The 9,989-nt window shown below is 44.0% G+C and overlaps 1 pseudogene; it reads left to right on the top strand.

The window, feature by feature from the left end:
* Positions 1 to 255: 255 nt before the first annotated feature.
* LOC144792413 (ATP synthase F(1) complex catalytic subunit beta, mitochondrial pseudogene) lies at positions 256 to 1,906 on the top strand (annotated as a pseudogene).
* The last annotated feature ends 8,083 nt before the right edge of the window (positions 1,907 to 9,989 follow it).

The following is a 9,989-nucleotide window of genomic DNA, read 5'->3' as shown; positions in this document are numbered from 1 at the left end:
AATGCGGGGGCAAACAAATGCTGGTGCGGACTCGCAGACCTCCTGCTGTCACTCACAATAGTGTCCCACTGTTTGCCAGAAACAATGTTGTCCCCTTGAGTCCCCTGGACCGCATCAACCCCCGAGGTATGTATATATAACGTTAAAAATATTAACAAATCAACAAAACATTAAATAAATTAGCAATATAATTAAATATAAAAAACTAAAAAAGTAGTTTACTAGTGCCCTCGCCGCTCTCTCCTCTTTCTGCTGTCGCCATGTTAGGGTCTGTAGGTCGCTGCTCTGCCGGGGCCCTGAGAGGCCCGGCCCCGTTGATGAAGGGTGGTCCTGCTGCGGCATGTGCCAAGAGAGACTATGCAGCGCAGACCACTCCAGCTCCCAAAGCTGGCGTTGCCACTGGCCGCATCGTGGCAGTCATTGGCGCTGTTGTGGATGTTCAGTTCGATGAGGGGCTCCACCCTATTCGTAATGCCCTCGAAGTCCAGGGCAGGGATACCAGGCTGGTTCTGGAAGTTGCTCAACATTTAGGTGAGAGCACAGTTCGGACTATTGCCATGGACGGCAACATTGGGAAGAATCATTGGGAAGAATCATGAACGTAATTGGCAAACCCATTGATGAGAGAGGCCCAATTACTACCAAACAGTTTGCAGCCATTCATGCTGAAGCACCAGAGTTTGTGGAAATGAGTGTTGAGCAGGAGATCCTAGTTACTGGCATCAAGGTTGTTGACCTGCTAGCTCCCTATGCAAAAGGTGGAAAAATTGGGTTGTTTGGCGGTGCTGGTGTTGGGAAAACTGTACTGATCATGGAGCTCATCAACAATGTGGCCAAGGCCCATGGTGGGTACTCTGTGTTTGCTGGAGTTGGTGAACGGACCCGTGAGGGAAATGACTTGTACCATGAAATGATTGAGTATGGTGTTATCAACCTGAAGGACACCACATCCAAGGTGGCCCATGTGTATGGACAAATGAATGAACCCCCAGGTGGACGTGCTCGTGTTGCTTTGACTGGTTTGACTGTTGCAGAGTACTTCAGAGACCAGGAGGGACAGGATGTACTGCTCTTCATTGACAATATTTTCCGGTTCACACAAGCTGGCTCAGAGGTGTCTGCTTTGCTAGGGCGAATCCCTTCTGCTGTCGGATACCAGCCAACCCTGGCTACTGACATGGGTTCCATGCAAGAGAGAATCACCACTACCAAGAAAGGATCAATCACGTCTGTGCAGGCTATATATGTACCTGCTGATGATTTAACTGATCCTGCCCCAGCCACCACTTTTGCCCATTTGGATGCCACAACTGTACTGTCCCATGCCATCTCTGAGTTGGTATCTACCCTGCTGTTGATCCCCTTGACTCTACTTCTCGTATCATGGACCCCAACATCGTTGGAGCTGAGCACTATGAGGTGGCCCGTGGAGTGCAGAAAATTCTGCAGGATTACAAATCCTTTCAGGATATCATTGCTATCCTGGGTATGGATGAGTTGTCTGAGGAAGATAAGCTGACTGTTGCCGCGCCCGTAAGATCCAGCGATTCCTATCGCAGCCCTTCCATGTTGCTGAGGTGTTCACCGGTCACTTGGGAAAACTAGTCCCCCTGAAGGAAAGCATCAAAGGGTTCAAGGAAATTCTTTCAGGACACTATGATCATCTTCCTGAACAATCTTTCTACATGGTTGGCCCAATTGAAGAAGCTGTTGCCAAGGCAGAGAAAATGGCAGAGGAGCATGCTTAAAGACTTTCCAAATTACCCAGAAGCACTCAATCCCCTCTCTGAGAGGGATGTTCATATCAGTCTGTAAAGTTCTTGGAGGACTGCCCACCTTGAAACCCCTGTTGTCTGTCTACAGAGTATTTAATATTTCGAATAAAACCTCTGTGTCCGAAAAAAAATATAAACAGATAATATAACAGTTAAGAAATAAATAACTAATACTATTGGGCATATTTAAACAATATTAAAAAAGGTTTGAAGTTTGGGAATAATATATATACTATTACCCACTCCACTCTGTGAAACAGTAGGGAAAGCTTTGCATTTTGAAGGGGTAACATTTTGTATTCCCACTGCAGTCAATGCAACAGTAGGGAAAGCATTGACCTTTGGGGGGGGATTACATTTACTATTCCCTCTCCAGCCTGTGCAATAGTAGGGAAAGCGTTGGACTTCAGAGAGGTAAGATTTACTATTCCCACTCCAGTCTGTGCAACAGTAGGGAAAGCTTTAGACTTCAGAGGGGTAACATTTAGTATTCCCACTCCAATTTCTGCAGAAATAAGGTAAGCATTGGACTGTATGATTTACTATTCCTGTTCCAGTGTCTGCAACAGTGGAGAAAGCATTGTACTACTGAGGGGTACAATTTACCACTCCCAGTCAAGTCTACGCAACATTAGGGAAAGTGTTGACTTTCAGGGGGATTACATTTAGTATTCGCTCTCCAGTCTGTCCAACAGTAAAGAAAGCGGAGAGGCAACATTTACTATTCCCACACCAGTCTGTGCCATAGTAGGGAAAGCTTTGGACTTCCGAGGGATAACATTTCCTATTCCCATTCCCATCTGTGCAACAGTAGGGGAAAAGTTAGACTTCAGAGAGGTAAAAATGTGTATTCCCGCTTCCATCTGAGCAACAATAAAGAAACTTCGGAGGGGTTACATTTATTATCCCCACTCCTGTCTGTGCAACAGTATAGAAAGCTTTGGACTTCAGAGGGGTAACATTTAAAATTCCCACTACAACCGCTGTAACAGTAAGGAAAGCGTTGGACTTCGGAGAGGTAAAACGTACTCTTGCAACTACAGTCTGTGCAACAGTGGGGAAAGCATTGGACTTCAAAGGGGTATGACTTACTATTCCTACTGCAGTGTGTGCAACAGTAGAGAAAGCATTGGACTTCTTGGGGGTAAAATGCACTATTCCCTCTCCAGTCTGTGCAACAGTAGGGAAAGTGTTGGACTTCAGAGGGGTTAAATTTACTATTCCATCCCCAGTCTGTGGAAGAGTAGGGATAGGGTTGTACTTCGGAGGGGTTACATTTATTAGTCCCACTCCAGTCTGTACAACAGTAGGAAAAGTGTTGAACTTCGGATGGATTAAATTTACTAATCCTGCCCCTCTCTGTGCAATAGTAGGGAAAGCATGGATTTTGTAGGGATAACCTATACTAATCCCACTCCAGACTGTGCAACAGTAGAGAAAGCTTTAGATTTTGGAGGGGTAAGATTTACTATTCCCACTCCAGTCTGTGCAACAGTAGGGAAACCGTTCAACTTTAGAGGGATTACATTTATGACTCCTGTTCTAGTCTGTGCAACAGCAGGGAAAATGTCGTTTTTTGTAGGGGTAACATATACTATTCCCATTCCAATCTGTGCAACAGTAGTGAAAGCTTTAGACTTCAGAGGGGTAACATTTACTTTTCCCACTCCAGTCTGTGGAACAGTAGGGTAAGTGCTGGACATCAGATGGGTAATATTCCCTATTCACACTCCACACTTTTCAAGAGTAGAGAAAGTGTTGGACTTCGTAGGGGTTAAACTTACTATTCCTTTTCCTGGCTGTGCAACAGTAGGGAAAAGTGTGGACCTCAGAGATGTTACATTTACTATCCCCAATCCAGTGTGTGCAACAGTAGAGAAGGCATTGGACTTCAGAATGGTAAAATGTACCATTCCCACTCCAGTCTGTGCAACAGTAGGGAAAGTGCTGGACTTCGGAAGTGTAATATTTACAACTCCCACTCCAGTCTGTGCAACAGTAGGAAAAGCCTGAACTTTGGAGAGATTACATTTACTATTCATGTTCTAGTCTATACAGCAGTATAGAAAGCGTTCAACTTTGGAGGGGTAACATTTGCTATTTCCACTTCAGTCTGTGCAACAGTAGGGAAAACCTTAGACTTTGAAGAGGTACAATGTACCATTCACACTCCCGTCTGAACAACAGTAGGGAAAGCATAGGACATGAGAGGGGTTACATTTTCTACTCACACTAAAGTCTGTGCAACAGTAGGGAAAGCTTTGGACTTCGAAGGGGTAATATTTAGTATTCCCACTCCAGTCTCTGCAAAAATAGAGAAAGCATTGGACTTCAAAGGTGTATGATTTACTATTGCCGTTCCAGTGTGTGCAACAGTAGAGAAAGCATTGTACTTTGGAGGGGTAACATTTACTATTCCCACTCCAGTCAGTGCAACAGTAGGGAAAGTGTTGGACTTCAGAGGGGTTAAATTTATTATTCCACCTCCAGTCTGTGCAACAGTAGGCAAAGCGTTGGTCTCCAGAGGAGTAGCATTTATAATTCCCACTCCAGTCTGTGCAAAAGCAGATAAACCATTGGACTTCAGTGGAGTGAAATGTACTATTCCCACTCCAGTCTGTGCAACTTCAGGGAAAGTGTTGAACCAGGTGGGGTAATATTTACTATTCACACTGCACTCTATTCCCACCCCAGTATGTGCAATACTTGAGAAATCATTGAACATCGGGGGGTTAAAATTATTATTCCCACTCCTGTCTGTGTAACAGTAGGGAACGCGTTGGTTTTTGTAGGGGTAACATTCACTATTCCCACTCAAGTCTGTGCAACAGTAGGGAAAGCTTTAATCTTCAGAGGGGTAATATTCACTGTTCACACTCCACAACATTTAGCATTAGAGAAAGCATTGTACTTCAGGGGCAACATTTACTATTCCCACTCCAGTCTGTGCAACAGTAGGGAAAGCTTTGGACTTTCGAGAGGTAACATTTACTATTCCCACTCCAGTCTGTGCAACAGTAGGGAAAGCGTTGGACTTCAGAGAGGTAACATTTACTCTTCCCACTCCAGTCTGTGCAGCAGTGGGGAAAGCATTGGACTTCAAAGGGGTATGACTTACTATTCCGACTCCAGTCTGTGCAACAGTAGAGAAAGCATTGGACTTCGTAGGGGTAACATTCACTATTACCTCTCCAGTCTGTGCAACAGTAGGGAAAGTGTTGGATTTCGGAGGGGTTAAATTTACGAATCTATCTCCAGTCTGTGCAACAGTAGGGACAGGGTTGGACTTAGCAGGGGTTACATTTACTAGTCCCACTACTGTCTGTGCAACAGTAGGAAAAGTGTTGGACTTCGAAGGGAATCAATTTACTATTCCCACTCCAGTTTGTGCAACAGTAGGGAAAGCTTTTGGCTTCAGAGGGGTAACATTTACCTTTCCCACTTCTGTCTGTGTAACAGTAGGCAAAGCGTTGAACTTCAAAGGGATTACATTTTACGAATCCTGCTCCAGTCTGTGCAACAGTAGTGAAAGTGTTGGACATCAGAGGGATAATACTAACTATTCACACTCGACACTGTTCAAGAGATGAGAAAGCATTGGACTTTGGACGGGTTAAACTTACTATTCCTACTCCTGTCGGTGTAACAGTAGGGTAAGCTTTGGACTTGGAGCGGTAACATTTACTATTCCCACTCCTCTGTGTGCAACAGTAGAGAAGGCATTAGACTAGAGGGGTAAAATTTACCATTCCCACTCCAGTCTGTGCAACAGAAGAGAGAGCGCTGGACTTTAGAAGGGTAGTATTTACAATTCCCACATCAGTCTGTGCAACAGTATAAAAAGCGTTGAACTTCGGAGAGATTACATTTACTATTCCCGCTCCGGTCTATGCAACAGTAGGGAAAGCCATAGACTTCGGAGGAGTATAATCTACTATTCCTGCTCCCATCGGAACAGCAATAGGGAAAGCATAGGACATCAGAGGGCTTACATTTTCTATTCCCACTCCAGTCTCTGCAACAGTAGGGAAAGCTTTAGACTTTGAAGGGGTACTATTTAGTATTCCCACCCTCCGTCTCTGCAAAAATAGAGAAAGCGATAGCCTTCAAAGGTGCATGATTTACTATTCCTGCTCCAGTGTGTGCAACAGTAGAGAAAGCATTGTACTTCGACGGGGTAAAATGTACTATTCCCACTCAAAACTTTGCAACATTAGGGAAAGCGATTAACCTCGGAGGGATTAAATTTGCTATTGCGTCTCCAGTCTGTGCAACAGTAAGGAGAGCGTTGGACTTTGGAGGGGCCAAATTTACTATTCCCTCTCCAGTCTGTTCAACAGTAGGGAAAACGGACTTCAAAGAGATAAAATTTAGTATTCCCATTCCCGTCTTATCAACAGAAGGGAAAGTGTTGTGCTTCAGAGGGGTTCAATTTATGATCCACACTCCAGTGTGTGCAACAGTTTAGAAAGCTTTGGACTTCGGAGGGGTACAATTTACATTTCCCACTCCATTCTGTGAAAAGTAGGCAAAGCGTTGGACTTTGGAGAGGTACAATTTACTATTCCTGCTCCAGTCTGTGCTCTATTGGGAAAGCATTGGACTTCAAAGTGGTATGGCCTGCTATTCCCACTCCAGTCTGTGCAAAAGTAGAGAAAGCATTAGACTTTGCAGGGGTAAAATCCACTATTCGCACTCCAATCTGTACAACAGCAGGGAAAGCATAGGACATCAGATGGGTTACATTTCCTATTCCTACTCCAGTCTGTGTAACAGTACGGAAAGCTTTGGACTTTGAAGGGGTAATATTTAGTATTCCCACTCCTGTCTCTCCAAAAATAGAGAAAGCGATGGACTTGAAAGGTGTATGATTTACTATTCCTGCTCCAGTTTGTGAAACAGTAGAGAAAGCATTGTACTTCGGAGGGGTCAAAGTTACTATTACCACTCAAGTCTATGCAACAGTAGGCAAAGAGATGAACCTCAGAGGGATTAAATTTACTATTCCCTCTCCAGTCTGTGCAACAGTAAGGAGAGCGTTGGACTTCGGAGAGGCAACATTTACTATTCCCACTCCAGTCTGTGCAACAGTAGGGAAAACGTTGGACTTCAGAGAGGTAACATTTTGTATTCCCACTCCCGTCTGAGCAACAGAAGGGAAAGCATTGTACTTCAGAGGGGTTACATTTACTATCCCCACTCCCGTGTGTGCAACAGTATAGAAAGCTTTAGACTTCGGAGGGGTAACATTTACAATTCCCATTCCTGTCTGTGAAAAGTAGGGAAAGTATAGGACTTTTGAGAGGTAACATTTACTATTCCCACTCCAGTCTGTGCAACAGTAGGGAAAGCGTTGGACTTCAGAGAGGTAAAATGTACTCTTCCCACTCCAGTCTGTGCAACAGTGGGGAAAGCATTGGACTTCAAAGGGGTATGACCTACTATTCCCACTCCAGTGTTTGCAAAAGTAGAGAAAGTATTGAACTACGCAGGGGTAAAGTTCACTATTCCCACTCCAGTCTGTGGGGCTACAGTAGGGAAAGCGTTGGACTTCAGAAGTGTCAACTTCACTGTTCCCAGGTCAGTCTGTGCAACCGAATGAAAAGTGTTGGACTTTGGAGGGGTAACATTTACTATTACCACTTCAGTCTGTGAAATCATAGGGAATGCATTGCACTTTGGAGGGATAAAGTTTACTAATCCCACTCCAGTCTGTGCAACAGTAGGCAAAGCATTGTACTTCGAAGGGGTAATATTTACTATTCCTACTCCAGTTTGGGTAACAGTAGTGAACATTTCAGACTCTCACTCTTCACTGTTTACCAGTGTCTGAAATTTGTTCAGTTTGACAACAACTCGTAGCCAACAAGTCCGCTAAAACATGAAGGGCCTTATATATGAGGCCTTGAGACAGTTTTGCACTTCCTTTGAGTCACTTTTTGTGACTCATCTGTGGCGTAAAACATGCCCCCTGTTGTGCCCTATTTATAAAGTGAAGCATCTAAGCAGATGCATCACTTTGTAAACCCCTACGCTACATTATACCTGCGTCAATTATAATGTATTCAGGGTGGGGGTTGTTCCCATGCAAGTAAGCCTGGTAGAAGTAACGCAGTAAAAACTATGTGCCTCTTCAAGGATGCAAGTGTGTCAATATCTTACTCCTGCCTCACAGCAGGAGTAAGACTACTGCAGGTTCTTTCACATGGGGCTTGCCCCATGTGAAAGGACACATTGCTGGAGATGCGTCACTTTTGTGACACACTCCTGCAATGCGCCACTTTTGCGCCTACAGATACATCAGAAATACTGACGTATCTGTAACTCCTTGCTACATGATGCGTCATACAGTAAATATGACATATCTATCATGTTGCAAAGGAGGACGCACTGAGAAGTGACTCATCACTGCTTTCACGTAGCAATGCGTCACTTCTCATAAATGAGGCCCAAAATGTTTGATCAAATTAAGTGCAAGGCAGGCAAATCTAAAGACGCTGACGCATCTCTATTCTCAATGCATTTGTTGTTCTAAGTGAAACCATGCTCCTCATGTTTCTGCAATAAAATAAATAGTTTTTGCAAAAAACTGGCCATTGATACGAGAGGACATGAATGAAGTTGCAGGACTGGGAAGAGGCTAGTAGGGGAACAGACTGGCCTGTGACAGGAGGCGAGACATGGCATGTCAATTTCTGCAGCTCCAACTTTCCAACGTGATGCTGTGAAGCACTGCAGTGCTTGAGGGAGAAAGTGAAAGCAAGTGGATTTCGGCTTTAAACAGATACAGTGTATATCTGTTTACTGCTTGCAACTCTCATGACGTCAGGTCACATGGTAAAACGCAGCAGCCCTGCCTTTCTCCCTCCCACATAGACTGCCTTTTGGCTCTCAGAGTTTGACAGGTAGCCGCAAGCAGTGCAGGGCTGAAACTCTAAGTGCCCAGGGCTATGTTACAAAGTGACGATTAATATGCACCATGCAGGGTTGTTACCAGGAGGCCATAAAGACAGCAGACCAGGGCTGGGAGAAGGTAAGCCCTGTCTAAGCCCAGCAAAGCTAACTTCAATAGCACATGCACACTAATGTGAATGTCTTGGAATGGGCACGTGTGGAGTGCCGCCTGAACTTCGCTTAAGTGAGGGCCAGAGAGCAACATACATCCAATTCAAATTACTATTATAATCAATTTAATAGTAATTACAAAATGTAGATGTTGATCTTAAATCCAGCGCCCAAAGAAACAAACCGCCCCTGGTGGCCAATATTATTTAGAGAGAGAGACACACAAGGAGTGGCTCTATCATGAAACTCAATAAGGACTTCAGAAAGGGGATTATTCATTTGCGGAGGTAAGACCCCAGCCACCCTAATATACTCACCCTAATTAGGTATAAACAAAAGTCTCAGTGAAACTCCACTCAACCCCTGGTGGCTAGGGCACAAGCAAAAGGCATTTCCCCAAAGAAATACATGTTAAATTTAAGCAATAGCAACAACCTCAAAGTCATGTAGACAACACAACAGCACAATGAAATCCTGATTCTCAAATCAATTTAGAAAACTAGAGAAAAGGGTAATATGCAAAAAGGCACAGAATCAGATAAGGGGAACCTTACAATTTGTACATTTTCAAAGAAAAAGTGGCTAGAAAAAGTAATGCGCCATTGAAAAATATCCGTTCATGATTGACCGACATCTACGTAGAATTTCAGGCTAACTACAATGTAGTGGAGGTTGATTACACCACAATGGATTTCGAATTTTTTAACTACTAATATAGTCGACTTTTTGGAAGTCTAATTCCTCCAGCAGTGCATGGTCCAAAACCGAAGCATGTGACAGTTCCTTGAAGCTGGATCCAAAGTTGTCGATTTCCTGCTGAAGCCATTGGTTTTGGTGCCAAAAGCATTAAGTAGGACAATGCTGGATTTGATAGCCTGCTAGGTCACTTCGCTACTGCAATATATTTGCTGCCTCACCCGAGGCAAAGTTGTAAATTCAGACGTAATCACTTTATTGGTTCTCAAAATCCCTAGTGGGCAAAGATGGGAGCTGTAGCTAACCGGGGCTGCACAAGGCCAATTAACTTTACCAATGATGTACATAAATCCATTTTCATGTTGGTAAAAAGTTCCAAGTGGAATAAATCTGTTTTTTTGGCCTGCCATAGCTGAGCCCCTAAGCAACCTGTACTGGGAGAGGTGGAAAGAA

This window comes from Lissotriton helveticus, chromosome 11, assembly GCF_964261635.1.
Source record: "Lissotriton helveticus chromosome 11, aLisHel1.1, whole genome shotgun sequence".
NCBI lineage: Eukaryota > Metazoa > Chordata > Amphibia > Caudata > Salamandridae > Lissotriton > Lissotriton helveticus.
Note: the sequence above shows the minus strand (reverse complement) of the source record. Positions and strands in the feature narration are given on the sequence as shown.